The sequence below is a fragment of the Olea europaea genome, unplaced genomic scaffold, assembly GCF_002742605.1.
Source record: "Olea europaea var. sylvestris unplaced genomic scaffold, O_europaea_v1 scaffold18, whole genome shotgun sequence".
In the NCBI taxonomy this organism is placed as follows: Eukaryota; Viridiplantae; Streptophyta; class Magnoliopsida; order Lamiales; family Oleaceae; genus Olea; species Olea europaea.
In genome coordinates this window covers 295,724-313,116 of record NW_019235741.1, presented here as the reverse complement: position 1 = coordinate 313,116, position 17,393 = coordinate 295,724, and positions in this window count along the sequence as shown.

The window sequence follows — 17,393 nt, the reverse complement described above, 5'->3', positions numbered from 1 at the left end:
GGTTACCACACCAGGACAAGTCACTGCTCGTCTAGCAGTTTTAATAATTCGACCTACTCTTAGAGATCGAATTATAGAAGCACAAAATAAAGACTCATTTTTACAGAAGATTAAGAATGAAGTTGGTACCGATAAGAAAAAGGACTTTGGAATAGCTGAGGATCAGATACTGATATTTAGAGGAAGAATTTGCGTGCCTAAGGATGAAGCCTTGAGAAACGAGATATTAAAAGAAGCTCATTCCACCCCGTACACCGCACATCCAGATGGTACGAAAATGTATCGAGATCTTCGAGATACATTTTGGTGGAGAAATGTGAAAAGAAGTAACAGGTTAAGGCAGAACACCAAAAACCAGCTGGATTGTTAAATCCACTAGATATACATGAATGGAAATGGGAAAATATCATGATGAACTTTGTGGTTGGATTCCCGAAGTCAGCAAGAGGAAATAATGCTATAAGGGTAGTAGTGGATCGACTAACGAAGTCAGCTCATTTTCTTCCAGTGAAAATGACATTCAGTTTAGACCAATTGGCACAGTTGTACATTGAAGAGGTTGTGAGATTACACGGTGTACCTATATCCATTGTGTCTGACAGAGACCCAAGGTTCATGTCCAAATTTTTGAAAAGTCTACTAGGAGCTATGGGAACGAAGCTGAACTTTAGTACATCATATCACCCTCAGTCCGATGGTCAGTCTGAAAGGACCATCCAAACTTTGGAAGACATGCTGAGAACATGTGTTTTGGATCTAGGAGGTAATTGGGAGTCATACTTACCTCTAGTAGAGTTCGCTTATAATAACAGTTTCTAAGCAACTATTGGAATGGTACCATACGAAGCTCTCTATGGTAGAAGATGTAGATCCTCTGTTCATTGGGATGAAGTCGGAGAGAAAAGAGTTTTAGGATCAGAAATAGTTGAAAGGACGGTCGAGGTAATCGATAAGATCCGTGCAAGAATAAAGGCAGCACAGGATCGATAAAAGAGCTATGCAGATACAAGGAGAAAGGATTTAGAATTCCAAGTTGGGGCTAAAGTGTTTCTGAAAGTAGCACCGATGAAAGGTGTACTTAGATTTGGAAAGAAAGGCAAGCTACGACCCCCGTATATCGGACCTTTCGAGATACTTGATAGAGTCGGAAATGTGGCTTACCAACTAGCTTTGCCACCTGAGTTATCGGCAGTGCACAATGTGTTCCATAGATTGACGATAAAGAAGTATGTACATGATCCTAATCATGTAGTGAGTTATCAAATCTTGGAGGTACAGAAAGATTTATCGTACGAGGAACTACCGATCAAGATATTGGATCGAAAAGTGCATAAACTAAGGAATAAAGAGATTCAGCTGGTTAAGATATAGTGGAATCATCACGGCGTAGAAGAAGCCACTTGGGAAAAAGAAGAAGAAGCCAAAGACAAGTATCCAACACTATTCGCCCAATCAAAAGGTAAATTTCGAGGACGAAATTTTAATTAAGGTATGGGGGATGTAGAACCCCAAATAATTCTAGACACCTTAGTGACAATAAGACATGTTGGATGACTAAAGTATACTTCAGATTTTTAGTCTCATTTGAGACCCATTTTCGACATAGGAAACATTCGATTTGGAAAATGATATCTAAATAAAAGTTGTAGCTCTTTTAGTCGGATTTCCAATGCACTTTGAATTACCGCAATCGGATATCAGGAGAAGAAGTTATGATAGAAATACTGAAAGTTGTGCAGTATCAACCGGACTACAACCGGTTAACCGAAACTGCCTGAAATGAAAAATTCTCGTTTTTCTCTAAAATTTAAATATTTATTTTCATCAATTATTTTCTCAAAGGGCCACCCACATTTTTGGCAATAAAAACCCCACTAAATTGAAGCATTTAACCTCAAACTTAAATGTTACCCATGTTTTCTCTCTTAAATGAAATTTGACCCTTTATTTGCTTTAAGTTATGGGATATTTACCTATAAATAGAGACCTCATTTCACTCATTTTTTCTCACACCAAAAGCAAGAGCTTTTACATACTAAAGAAAGAGTTTCCAAGAGAGAAAAAGAGAGGGAGGAAAACTATTTTTCCTAGAAGTTTAAGAAGTGTTTTCAAGCATCAATTCTCAACGGTTTTCAAACATCCAAGGAGTGCATTTCTTTCAACGTCCAAGTTTCATCGAAGTTTTCAATCCAAGTTTTCAAAGTTTCAAAAGCATCAAGCAAGGTAGGTAGAGGTGCAATGTGTTTAATCGTGTTAAGTTATAAGTTTCAATTCATGTTAATGTTTGTATGTCAAATGGTACTTCGGTAGGCATATCCCTCTATGTTAATGGTTGTATGTCAAATGGTACTTTGGTACAGCATACCCCTCTATGTTGAAGAAATGTTCGTACATCAAATGGTGCCCTCGGGTACGGCATACCCCTTCATGTCAAATGGTGCCTCCAGGTACGGCATGTATGAAAAGTTATAAAGTTAATGTTTTGAAAGGTATAGCTTGATCACGAATGCACCTATGATACCTACTGAGTTTTTCAACTCACGGGTTTAATCCCATCTCTACATATTGAAGGAATTCTACCTCGGGTATGGATGGAGGAGAAGATGGAGAGTGATGCAACGAGCCCATGGAAATCCGGTGAATAAGTGATTTGGATTTATTTTTATGAAATGTTTTCCAATGTTATTTCTTTAAAGTTTTGAATAATGCAAAATGCGAGAACAAGTTATGTTTTCTTCAAATAAATTACATTTGTTTGTTTTGAAAAATGATTCAGTGTTTTTGTTTAAAGTATTTGAAGTATTGTTATTTAAATTATTATAGGAATATGTAAGCTTCCGCTAAAATGTATACACTTGTTACTAAACCACCAGTTAAGCTAAGTAAAGTAAGTAGCGTTCCGGTCCACTAGGGGTCGGGGTCCACTAGATCTTCAATCGCAGCCCCTAGGTGCTATAAGACAGTGCCTAAGTGATGGTTCTAGCACCTGGGCGCTATGTCTTCAGCGCCTGGGCGTTGCCTCTCAGGTCCAAATTTCATCTTTTTTCAGTTTCGTAGCTCCTTAGGCGCTACAAGCGCCATCTTTCTGCCCCAATTCGGTGTTTTTGGCCTCTTTGTCCACTTTAATACTTCTTTTCACATAGCTTTTCCTAATCTTCAAAACAACACTAATAAACACATAAAAAATGTTCTATACTCACAAGATCTAGCAAAAATCAAGCTAAAATTGTGCAAAAATCATGAGTGTAACAAACTCCTCAGTGTATACTTTAGTTTACACTTTGCCACATGACATTACCCTGTTGGACAGTTGAAGTTTCAAACAGTTTATCCATCCAATTTACACTTGACAACAATGCAAGTGTCAAACAACGTGTCAAAAATCAGTGCACAAATAACAACGTTCAATTGGTAAAACCTTGCAACATGTACACTATGGTGTACACTTTAGTTTACACTTTGCCAGTGTCATTACCATGTTGGATAGTTTAAATTTCAAAAAACTTTCCCATCCAATTGACACTTGACAACAATGTATGTGTCAAACAATGTGTCAAAAATCAGTGTACAAATAGCAAAGTTCAATTGGTAAGAACCTTGCAACATGTACACTATGGTGTACACTTTAGTTTACACTTAGCCACGTGACGTTAACCCGTTGGAAAGTTTAAATTTCAAATAGTTTTCCCATCCAATTGACACTTTACAACAATGCAAGTGTCGAACAACGTATCAGAAATCAGTGTACAAATAGCAAAGTTCAATTGGTAAGAACCTTGTGACATGTACACTACAGTGTACTCTTTAGTTTACACTTTGACACGTGTCATTACCTTGCCGGACAATTTAAATTTCAAATAGTTTTTTCATCCAATTAACACTTGACAACAATGCAAGTTTAAAACAACGTGTGAAAAATCAGTGTACAAATAGCAAATTTCAATCTGTAAGAACCTTGCCACATGTACACTATAATGTACACTTTTGTTTACTCTTTGCCACGTGACATTACTCTATTGGACAGTTTAAATTTAAAATAGTTTTCCAATTCAACTGATACTCGACAACAATGCAAGTGTTAAACAATGTGTCAAAAATCAGCGTACAAATAGTGAAGTTCAATCGATAAGGACCATTCTACAGGTGCACCATGGTGTACACTTTGGTTTACACATTGCCACGTGACATTACTCTGTTTGACATTTTAAATTTCAAATAGTTTTCCCATCCACTTGACACTTGACAACAATGCAAGTGTCAAAAAACTTGTCAAAGATCAATGTACAAATAACAAAGTTCAAACGGTAAGAACCTTGCTACATGTACACTATGGTGTAGACTTTAGTTTACACTTTGTCACGTGACATTACCCTATTGGATAGTTTAAATTTCAAATAGTTTTCCCATTAACTTGACACTTGACAATAGCTCAGGTGTCAAACAATGTGTTAAAAATTAGTGTACAAGTAGCAAAGATCAATCGCTAAGGACCTTGGTATATGTACACTATGGTGTACACTTCAGTTTACACTTAGCCACATGACATTACCCTGTTGAATAGCTTAAATTTCAAACAGCTTTCCCATCCAATTGACACTTGACAACAATGCAAGTGTCAAACAACATGTCAAAAATCAGTGTACAAATAGCAACGTTCAATCGGTAAGAACCTTGTTACATGTACACTATAGTGTACACATTAGTTTACACTTTAACACGTGACACTACCCTATTGGACAGTTTAAATTTCAAACAATTTTCCCATTCAACTGATACTCGACAACAATGCAAGTGTTAAACAACGTGTCAAAAATCAGCGTACAAATAGCGAAGTTCAATCGACAAGGACCATTCTACAGGTGCACTATGGTGTACACTTTGGTTTACACATTGCCACGTGACATTACCTTGTTTGACATTTTAAATTTCAAACAGTTTACCCATAGAATTGACAGTTGACAATAATACAACTATCAAACAACATGTCAAAAATTAGTGTACAAATAGCGAAGTTCAAACGGTAAGAACCTTGCTACATGTACACTATGGTGTACACTTTAGTTTACACTTTGCCACGTGACATTACCCAGTTGGATAGTTTAAATTTCAAACAATTTTTCCATCCAATTGACACATGACAACAACACGAGTGCCAAACAACATGTCAAAAATAAATGTACAAATAGCAAAGTTCAATCGACAAGAACTTTGCTACATGTGAACTATGGCGTACACTTTAGTTTACACTTTGCCACGTGACATTAACCTGTTGGGCAGTTTAAATTTCAAATAGTTTTCCCATCCAATTGATACTCAACAATAATGCAAGTATCAAACAACGTGTTAGAAATCGGTATACAAATAGCAAAGTTCAATCGGTAAGAACCTTGCGATATGTGCACTTTGGTTTACACTGTGCCACGTCTCACTACCTTGTTGGACAGTTTAAATTTCAAACAGTTTTCCCATCTAATTGACACTTAACAACAATGCAAGTGTCAAACAACTTATCAAAACTCAGTTTACAAATAGCAAAGTTCAATTGGTAAGAACATTGCGACATGTACACTATGGTGTACACTTTAGTTTACAATTTACCCTGTGACATTATCTTGTAGGACAGTTTATATTTTGAACAGTTTTTCCATCCAATTGACACTTGACAACAATGCAAGTGTCAAACAAGGGGTCGAAAATCAGTGTACAAATAGTGAAGTTCATTCGGTGAGAACCTTGCTGTATGTACACTTTGGTCTACACTTTAGTTTTTACTTTGCCACGTGACATTACCCTATTAGACAGTTTAAATTTCAAACAGTTTTACCATCCAATTGACACTTAAAAACAAAGCAAGTGCCAAACAACGTGTCAAAAATTAGTGTACAAAGAGCAAAGTCTAATCGATAAGAACCTTGCTACATGTAAATTATGGTGTACACGTTAGTTTACACTTTGCCACGTGACATTACCCTGATGGACAGTTTAAATTTAAAATGGTTTTCCTATCCAATTGACACTTGACAACAATGCAAGTGCCAAACAACGTGACCAAAATCAGTGTACAAGTAGCAAAGTTCAATCGGTATGGACCTTGCTAAATGTACACTATTGTGTACGCTTTAGTTTACACTTAGCCAAGTGACATTACCCTATTGGACAGTTTAAATTTCAAACAATTTTCCCATCCAATTGACACTTGACAACAATGCAAGTGTAAAACAACGTGTCAAAAATTAGTATGCAAATAGCAATGTTCAATCGATAAGAACCTATTACCTATACGCTATGGTGTACATTCTTTAGTTTTTACTTTACCACATGACATTACCCTATTGGACAGTTTAAATTTCAAACATTCTTCCCATCCAATTGACACTTGACAAGAACGCAAGTGTCAAACAACATGTCAAAAATTAGTGTAAAGGAGTAAAGTTCAATCATTAAGAACCTTGCTACATGTACACTATGGTGCACACTTTAGTTTACACTTTGCCATGTGATATTACCCTGTTGGACAATTTAAATTTCAAATAGTTTTTCCATCCAATTGACACTTGACAACAATAAAAGTGCCAAACAACGAGTCCAAAATCAGTGTACAAATAGCGAAGTTCATTCCGTAAGAACCTTGCTACATGTACACTTTGGTCGACACTTTAGTTTACACTTTGCCACTTGATATTACCCTGTAGGACAATTTAAATTTCAAATAGTTTTACCATCCAATTGACACTTCACAACAAAGCAAGTGTCAAACAACGTGTCAAAAATTAGTGTTCAAAAATCAAAGTTTAATTGGTAAGAACCTTGCTACATTACATTATGATGTACACTTTAATTTAGACTTTGCCACGTGACACTACTCTATTGGACAGTTTAAATTTCAAATAGTTTTCCCATCCAATTGACACTTGACAACAATGTAAATGTCAAAGAACGTGTCGAAAATCAGTGTACAAGTAGCAAAGTTCAATCGGTAACAACCTTGCAGCATGTACACTATGGTGTATACTTTGCCACATGACATTGGACAGTTTAAATTTCAAGTAGTTTACCCATTCAATTTACACTTGACAACAATGCAAGTGTCAAACATCGTGTCAAAAATCAGTGCACAAATGGCAAAGTTCAATTGGTAAAACCTCGCGACATGTACACTATGGTGTACACTTTAGGTTACACTTTGCCACGTGTCATACCACGTTGGACAGTTTAAATGTTAAACAGTTTTCCCATCCAATTGACACTTGACTACAATGCAAGTGTCAAACAACGTGTCAAAAATCAGTGTACGAATAGCAAAGTTCAATTAGTAAGAACCTTACGACATGTACACTATGGTGTACACTTTAGTTTAAACTTTGCCACATGTCATTACCTTGTTGAGAAGTTTAAATTTCAAATAGTTTTCCCATCCAATTGACACTTGACAACAATGCAAGTGTCAAACAATGTGTCAAAAATCAGTGTACAAATAGCAAAGTTCAATCGGGACCTTGCTACATGTACACTATGGTGCACACTTTAGTTTACACTTAGCCACGTGACATTACCCTGTTGGATATTTTAAATTTTGAACAGTTTTCCCATATAATTAATAGTTGACAACAATACAAGTGTCACACAACGAGTCAAAAATTAGTTTACGGATAGTGAAGTTCAATCAGTAATGATATGATCCAGGAGTCGAGCCGGACGAAGGCAAGTACGAGACGAGACTCGTTGATAGTCGATGGCGAACCAATGACGCGATCAAGGGCAAAGCAAGTGAAACAAGCGATGGGATTGCTCGTTCAAGAAACTATTGATGGAACCATGTTCAGACTCAAAATGGGACAAGTTTCGTGTTCGGGTCGAAGGCCGAAACAAAATGGATCAATGCGTTACAAGTAGCCGAAGACGACACTGGGCAGTGTAACCATGCGGCCGCACAACATGATACCGAGAATCAAAGTAGCCAAAATTCTACTACCATGCGGCCGCATGCGTTTTAACCATGAGACAGCATGGTTCACTTCTGGGCGCGATTTTCCATTTTTTTCGTGTTTTTCCTTAGTTTACTAGAATTTCATTCTTAATTAAATTCCTACCATATTGGACGAATATTTTAGGAATTTTATTAGATTATTAGAATTATATTTCCTTTTTAACTCCTATTCGAGGAATAGTATAAATAGGAGAATATCTTTTCATTGTAAAGACCTTTGAACTTTAACTATTGCTTAATATTATAGAGAGAGAATTATTCTTTCAATTTAATTGTTCTTCTTGAACAATCTTAGAACTTATCAAGATTCAACTTCTTGTGGCATTCTATCAATCGGATTGTGGGTTCTTTCAATTGTAATCAAGGGGTTTTAGGTTCTTCGCTAATCTAGGGTTCTTGATTCAATTCTTGGGGTTCAAGATCCAAAACTGGGTTAGCATTGGCGTTCTTGGGTTCCGTATCAATCTCGTTGTGGGTTTCGTAGTTTCCATTGCTACGGGGTTCGCATCAGTTGATATCAGAGCTTTGGCTCCAATTTAATTAGGTTATATCCTTGTTTTTCTAAATTTTTTTCAATTCCTTGCCTTCTTGTGTAGAAGATTTTCTTGATCTTTGATCCAAAAAAATTTCATCAAAAATCTTCAAATTTCCCTTTTTGGGCTCAATTTTCGCCCAAATTATTTTTCGTTTTCTTTGTTGGTTTTGTTATTGATTTTCGGATCTAAAAAAATTACTGTTCATCCATACGGTACTGTTTATCCGTACAGTTAAAAAAAACTTGTTAAATAATTATTGATCCATCAAAAACCAACTATTATTATTCATTATCGTTTCTAAATTATTTGGTCACATTGAATCATTCCATTCCTTCATTCAAATCAAGTTTTAAAAGTTTTCTTTGAGTCCTTTGTTACAATTATTGAGTCACATCCGGTTTGGGGAATTCTACACGAATTGATTAATTGATTGAGTTCATTGATTGTTCCTAGAAGCAATTGTTGAAAGAATTGAGTGGTAAAAGGCAGAGAGTTGAGCTTAATAGAGGGTAAAAGCCTTGTGTGTGTTTCGAGTGACTTTTAGTGAGGCAGTAAAATAAAATTTTAGTGTTAGGATGTCAGAAAGGGCAAAATCAAACTCAAGCCGACAAGGCAATAATAGCAATGCAACGGAGGATTTAGTGCAGAGGTTTGAGAGGCCATTTGGAGATGTGAGGGATAGGTTGGAGAAGCAGGAGGCTTGGATGAATAGGTTAGATACATCGGTGGCTAATCTTAGTCAGGGCATCGAGTCGATGTATCCAATGCTAGAGGACCGGATAGATGGGAGCCTAGGAGGGAAAGGCGAGAGGAGTATGGATATGGGAGTGACATGGGCGAAGATGAATTTCACGGTGTTGAGATGGGAAGGATGAGGAATAGAGGCAATAGGATCGACAGACGGGGTCGGAATGATCGCGGGGAGGAGTTGGATGGAAACTTGGGAAATATAAAAATGACAGTTCCTTCATTCAAAGGAAGGAGTGATCCCGAGGCATACCTGGAGTGGGAAAGGAAGGTTGAAATGATCTTCGAGTGTTATAACTATTCGGAGGAGAAAAAGGTGAAGTTAGCAGTTTTAGAGTTCAATGACATCGCAATTTCATGGTGGGATCAAGTGATTACTTCACAACGTAGGAGTGGGGGAAGACCAATCAGTACTTGGGAGGAATTGAAGTCATTTATGAGAAAGAGGTTTGTTCCTAGCCACTATTACCGAGAGATCCATCAAAAATTGCAAGGTCTATATCAAGGGTCGAAAAGTGTAGAGGACTATCATAAGGAGATGGAAATACTCATGATTAGGGCCAATGTGGTGGAGGATCGGGAGGCTACCATGGCATGATTCTTGAATGGGTTGAATAGGAAAATTGCCAATGTAGTGGAGTTGCAACATTATGTGGAGTTGGAAGACATGTTGCATGTGGCTATGAAGGTAGAGAGACAGCTTAAGAGGAAAGGGGCAGCTAGACAGCCGTTAGGAACTTTGAGTGTTAATCCATCTTGGAAGCCAGGGTGGAACAACAACACTAAAGGTGATAAAGCAGTACCTAAAGGTAGGAATGAGTGGCAGAAAGGGAAAGAAGAAAGTACTAGCAAAACAGCACCCAAAACAGATTCACAACCATCAAGGAATCGAGACATCAAGTGTTTCAGATGCTTGGGGTCAGGGCACATTGCTTCTCAATGCCCAAATAAACGGGTAATGGCTTTGTTGGATAATGGAGAAGTGGTGAGTGAAAGTGAAGGAGAGTTTGAGGACATGCCTGCATTGGAGGACATTGAAGAAGAAGAAAAATTGGAGTTTGTTGTTGGGAAATCGTTGGTGTCAAGGAGAGCTCTTAACACTCAAGTCAAGGTGGATGATTCGGAGCAGCAGCGAGAAAATATATTCCACACACGTTGTTACGGTAATGATAAGGTATGTAGTATGATTATTGATGGTGGGAGTTGCACGAATGTAGCTAGTACAACTTTAGTTGAGAAATTAGGACTAGCATTGTTAAGACACCCTGGCCTTATAAGTTGCAATGGTTGAATGAAAGTGGGGAAGTTAGGGTGAATAAAAGAGTTTTAATTAATTTCTCAATTGGGAGTTATAGTGACAAAGTAGTATGTGATGTGGTGCCTATGCATGTGGGTCATATCTTGTTAGGAAGGCCATGGCAATATGATAGAAGGGTCACACATGATGGTTATTGGAATCGTTATAGCTTTATCAAGGATGGGAAGACTATTACTCTTGCACCATTAACACTGGCACAAGTGTATGGAGATCAAATCAAGCTAAAAAGTGAGGAAGACGAGAGAATAAGAGAGTCAGGAAAAAGGAGAGGCAATAGTGAAACCACCAATAAGAGAGAAAACAGTGAGGTGGCTGAGAGTGGAGAAAAGAGAGAGAAGCCACATGAGCGGAGAGAAAAAAAGTCAGTTGAGAGGAGAGAAAAAGAGTCAGCTAAGCGGAGAGAAAATCCAAGGGTCAACTTCTATGCAAAAGAGAGTGAGTTAAAAAAGGCTATGAGCGATAATAGGCAAATGATATTGTTAGTGTACAAGGAGTCCCTCCTCAATTTTGAGGATTCTAACACATCCCTCCCTAGTTTGGTTAAGTCTTTCTTGCAAGAGTTCGATGATGTGTTTCTTGAGGAGATGCCAAGTGGATTGCCACCAATCAGAGGCATCGAGCACCAAATTGACTTTGTACCCGGAGCTGTCATACCGAATCGACCAGCTTACCGAAGTAATGCCGAGGAGACGAAGGAGCTTCAAAAGCAAGTGGAGGAGTTGATGAGCAAAGGTTATGTCAGGGAGAGCATGAGTCCATGTGCTATACCTATTTTGCTGGTGCCTAAGAAGGACGGGACTTGGAGAATGTGTGTGGATTGCCGAGTTATCAATAATATCACGGTAAAGTATCGTTACCCAATACCTAGGCTAGATGATATGCTTGATGAGTTGCATGGTGCTTGCATTTTTAGTAAGATTGATCTTAAGAGTGTGTATCATCACATATGCATGCGGGAGGGTGATGAATGGAAAACAGTATTTGAGACTAAGTATGGGTTGTATGAATGGTTAGTTATGCCGTTTGAACTCACTAATGCACCGAGCACTTTTATGCATTTAATGAACCATGTTTTGCGTGCTTTTATTGAAAAATTTGTTGTAGTTTATTTTGATGACATCTTAATCTATAGCAAAAACCTGGATGAGCATTTAGAACATTTAAATTGTGTGCTTGTTGTGTTGCGAAAGGAACAACTATATGCTAATTTCAAAAAGTGCACATTTTGCATGGATAGAGTTGTTTTCCTAGGATTTGTGGTTAGTGCTAACGAGGTGGAAGTCGATGAAGAAAAGATAAAAGCTATTAAAGAATGGCCAACACCTAAGACTATAACTGAAGTTAGGAGGTTTCATGGATTGGCTAGTTTTTATAGGCGATTTGTAAGAGATTTTAGCACCATCACCACACCGTTGACTGAAATAGTAAAGAAGAGTGTAGGTTTTAATTGGGGAGAATCTCAAGAAATTGTATTTAACACAATTAAGGATAAGCTATGTAAAGCACATGTTTTGGCATTACCAAATTTTGATAAAACATTCGAGGTTGAGTGTGATGCATCAGGAATAGGTATAGGAGAAGTGTTAATGCAGGAAAGGAGACCTATTGTTTACTTTAGCGAAAAGTTGAGTGGGGCAGCATTGAATTATCCGACATATGACAAGGAGCTAGATTCACTTGTTCGAGCATTGGAGACTTAGCAGCATTACTTATGGCCAAAGGAATTCGTGATACACACCGATCATGAATCTTTGAAGCATTTGAGAGGTCAAGGTAAGTTGGACAAAAGACATGCGAGATGGGTGGAGTTTATCGAGACATTTCCCTACGTCATCAAGTACAAACAAGGTAACGAAAATATAGTTGCTGATGCGTTGTCTCGAAGGTACGTGCTTTTAAATTCATTAAGTACTAAATTACTTGGTTTCGAGCATATTAAGGGCATGTATGAATCTGATTGTGATTTTTCTAGTATTTATGCTTCATGTGATAAATGTGCATTTGATAAGTTCTATAGGCATGAAGGATATTTGTTTAGAGAAGATAAGTTGTGCATTCCTAATTGTTCTTTGCGTGAATTATTGGTAAGGGAAGCACATGGGAGTGGTCTAATGGGACACTTCAGGGTTCAAAAGACTTTAGACATGTTAGGGGAACATTTTTATTGGCCTAAAATGCGACATGATGTAGAACAAATGTGTGGAAAGTGCATAACTTGTAAAAAGGCTAAGTCTAAGGTTCAACCCCATGGTTTGTATACTCCTTTTACTGTACCTAGTGAACCTTGGGTAGACATATCTATGGGCTTTGTGTTAGGTTTGCCTAGGAGAAAAAGGGGTTGGGATTCAATATTTATAGTGGTCGATAGGTTCAGTAAGATGGCGCACTTCATGCCATGTCATAAAACTGACGATGCTACTAATATTGCAGACTTATTCTTTAGGGAAATAGTACGTTTACATGGAGTACCTAAAACTATAGTGTCTGATAGGACGTGAAGTTTTTGAGTCATTTTTGGCGTGTTCTGTGTAGTAAGTTAGGAACTAAGTTATTATTTTCTACAACTTGTCACCCACAAACAGATGGACAAACTGAGGTAGTTAATTGAACTATGACTTAACTACTTAGGACAGTGATCAATAAAAATCTAAAATCATGGGAAGAGTGTTTACCGTTTATAGAGTTTGCATATAATCGAGCTACACATTCTACTACTTCATTTTCTCCTTTTGAAATTGTTTATGGTTTTAATCCACTAACACCTATGGATTTAATGCCTTTGCCTGTGCATGAACGAGATAGCTTGGATGGGAAACGAAAAGCCGAGATGGTGAAAACACTCCATGAAAAGTTCAGGATGCAGATCGAAGAGAAAGGAAAGCTGATTGCATCAAAAGCAAATAAAGGAAGAAGACGCGTTACATTTGAGCCTGGAGATAGGGTCTGGGTGCATTTCAGAAAAGAGCATTTTCCAGAATAGAAGAAGTCAAAATTGCAACCACAAGGCGATGGACCATTTCAAGTCATCGAGAGGATCAATGATAATGCATACAAAGTGGATTTACCAGGTGAGTATAATGTTTCAGCTACTTTTAATGTATCTTATCTCTCTCTGTTTGATGCAGGTTCAGATTCGAGGACGAATCCTTTTAAAGAAGGAGGGGATGATATGATCCAGGAGTTAAGCCCGACAAAGGCAAGTGCGAGACGAGACCCGTTGATAGTCGATGGCGGACCAATGACGTGATCAAGGGCAAAGCAAGTGAAACAAGAGATGGGATTGCTCATTCAAGAAACTATTGATGGAACCATGTTCGGGACTTAAAATGGGACAAGTTTCATGTTCGGATCGAAGGCCGAAACAAAATGGATCAGTGCGTTACAAGCAGCCGAAGACGACACTGGGCAGTGTAAACATGCGGCCGCACGGTGCGGTCGCACAGCATGATATCGAGAATAAAAGTGGCCAAAATTCTACTACTATGCGGCCGCACGCGTTTTAACCATGCAACCGCATGGTTCACTTCTGGGCGCGATTTTCCTTTTTTTCCGCGTTTTCCCTTATTTTAATAGAATTTCATTCTTAATCAAATTCCTACCATATTGGACGAATATTTTACGAATTTTATTAGATTATTAGAATTATATTTCCTTTTTAACTCCTATTTGAGGAATAGTATAAATAGGAGAATATCTTTTCATTGTAAAGACCTTTGAACTTTGACTATTGCTTAATATTATAGAGAGAGAATTATTCTTTCAATTTAATTGTTCTTCTTGAACAATCTTGGAACCTATCAAGATTCAACTTCTTGTGGCGTTCTATCAATCGGATTGTGGGTTCTTTCAATTGTAATCAAGGGGTTTTAGGTTCTTTGCTAATCTAGGGTTTTTTTATTCAATTCTTGGGGTTTAAGATCCAAAATCGGGTTAGTATTGGCGTTCTTGGGTTCCGCATCAATCTCGTTGTGGGTTTCGTAGTTTCCATTGCTACGGGGCTCGCATCAGGTAAGAACCTTGCTACATGTACACTATGGTGTACACTTTAGTTTACACTTTACCGCGTGTCTTTATCCTGTTGGATAGTTTGAATTTCAAAAAGTTTTCCCATCCAATTGACTCTTGATGACAATGCAAGATTCAAACAATGTGTCAAAAATCAGTGTACAAATAGTGAAGTTCAATCAGCAAGAACCTTGCTACATGTACACTATGGTGTACACTTTAGTTTACTCATTACCACGTGTCATTACCTTGTTGGATAGTTTAAATTTCAAACTATTTTCCCATTCAATTGACACTTGACAACAATGCAAGTGTCAAAAAACGTGTCAAAAACCAGTGAACAGATAGCAGAGTTCAATTGTTAAGAACCTTCCTATGTGAACACTATGGTACACACTTTAGTGTACTCTTTGCCATGTGACATTACTCTTTTGGACAGTTTGAATTTCAAACAGTTTTCCCATCGATATGACACTTGACAACAATACAAGTGTCAAACAATGTGACAAAAATCAGTGCACAAGTTGCAAAGATCACCCGGTAAGGACCTTGCTATATGTACACTGTGGTGTACACTTTAATTTACACTCTGCCACATGACATTACCCTGTTGGACAGTTTAAATTTCAAACAGTTTTCTCATCCAATTGACACTAGACAACAATGCAAGTATGAAACAACGTGTCGAAAATCAGTGTACAAGTAGCAAGGTTCAATCGGTAAGCACCTTGCTACATGTACACTATGATGTACACTTTAGTTTACACTTAGCCAAGTGACATTACCCTGTTTGACAGCTTAAATCTCAAATAGTTTTCCCCTCCAATTGACACTTGTTAACAATGCAAGTGTCAAACAATGTGTCAAAAATCAGTGTGCAAATAGCAACGTTCAATCGGTAAGAACCTTGCTACATGTACACAATGGTGTACACTTTAGTTTACACTTTGACACGTGACATTACCCTATTGGAGAGTTTCAATTTCAAACAGTTTCCCATCCAATTGATACTCAACAACGATGGAAGTGCCAAACAACCTGTCAAAAATCAGTGTACAAATAGCAAAGTTCAATCGGTAAGAACCTTGTGACATGTACACTATGCTGTACAATTTAGTTTACACTTTGCCACGTGACATTACCCTATTGGACATTTTAAATTTCAAATAGTTTTCACATCCAATTGACCCTCGACAACAATGCAAGTGTCAAACAACATGTCAAAAATCGGTGTACAAATAGCAAAGTTCAATCGGTAAGAACCTCGCGACTTGTACTCTATGGTGTACACTTTAGTTCACACTTTGCCACTTGTCATTACCTTGTTGGATATTTTAAATTTCAAATAGGTTTCCCATCCAATTGACACTTGATGACAACGCAAGTGTCAAACAACGTGTCAAAAATCAGTGTAAAAGAGTAAAGTTCAATCGGTAAAAACCTTGCTACATGTACACTATGGTGTATACTTTAGTTTACACTTTACCACTTGACGTTACCCTGTTGTATAGTTTAAATTTCAAACAATTTTCCCATCCAATTGACACTTGATAACAATGCAAGTGTAAAACAACGGGTCAAAAATCAGAGTACAAATAGCGAAATTCATTCGGAAAGAACCATGCTACATGTACACATTGGTCTACACTTTAATTTACACTTTGCCATGAGATATTACCATGTTGAACAATTTAAATTTCAAATAGTTTTCCCATCCAATTGACACTTGACAACAATGCAAGTGTCAAACAACGTATCAAAAATCAGTGTATAAAGAGCAAAGTTCAATCGGTAAGAACCTTGCTACATGTACACTATGGTGTACACTTTAGTTTACACCTTGCTACGTGACATTACCCTATTGGATAGTTTAAATTTCAAAAAGTTTTCCTATCCAATTCACACTTGACAACAATGCAAAGTCAAACATGTCAAAAATCAGTGTACGAATTGCAAAGTTCAATCGGTAAGAACCTTGCTACATGTACACTATGCTGTATACTTTAGTTTACACTTTACCACGTGTCATTACCTTGCTGGACAATTTAAATTTCAAAGAGTTTTCCCATCCAATTGACACTTGACAACAATGTAAGTGTCAAACAACGTGTCAAAAATCAGTGTACAAAAAGCAAAGTTCAATCGTTAAGAACCTTGCGACATGTACACTATGGCGCACACTTTAGTGTACCCTTTGCCACGTGACATTAATCTTTTGGACTGTTTAAATTTCAAACAGTTTTTCCATCGAATTGACACTTGACAATAATGCAAGTGTCAAACAACGTGTCAAAAATTAGTGTTCAAATAGCAAAATTCAATCTGTAAGAACCTTGCCACATGTACACTATGGTGTACACTTTTGTATACTCTTTGCCATGTGACATTACTCGATTCGATAGTTTAAATTTAAAATAGTTTTTTCCAGATTGACACTTGACAACAATGCAAGTTTCAAACAACAGATCGAAAATCAGTGTAAAATTAGCAAAGTTCAATCGGTAAGGACCTTTCTGCATGTACACTATGGTGTACACTTTAGTTTACACTTTGCCACGTGACATTACACCGTTAGATAGTTTTCCCATCCAATTGATAGTTGCCAACAATTTAAGTGTCAAACAACATGTCAAAAATTAGTGTACAAATAGCAAAGTTCAATCGGTAAGAACCTTGCTACATGTACACTACGGTGTATACTTTAGTTTATACTTTGTCACGTGACATTACCCTATTGGACATTTTAAATTTCAAAGAGTTTTCCCATCCAATTGACACTTGACAACAATGCAAGTATCAA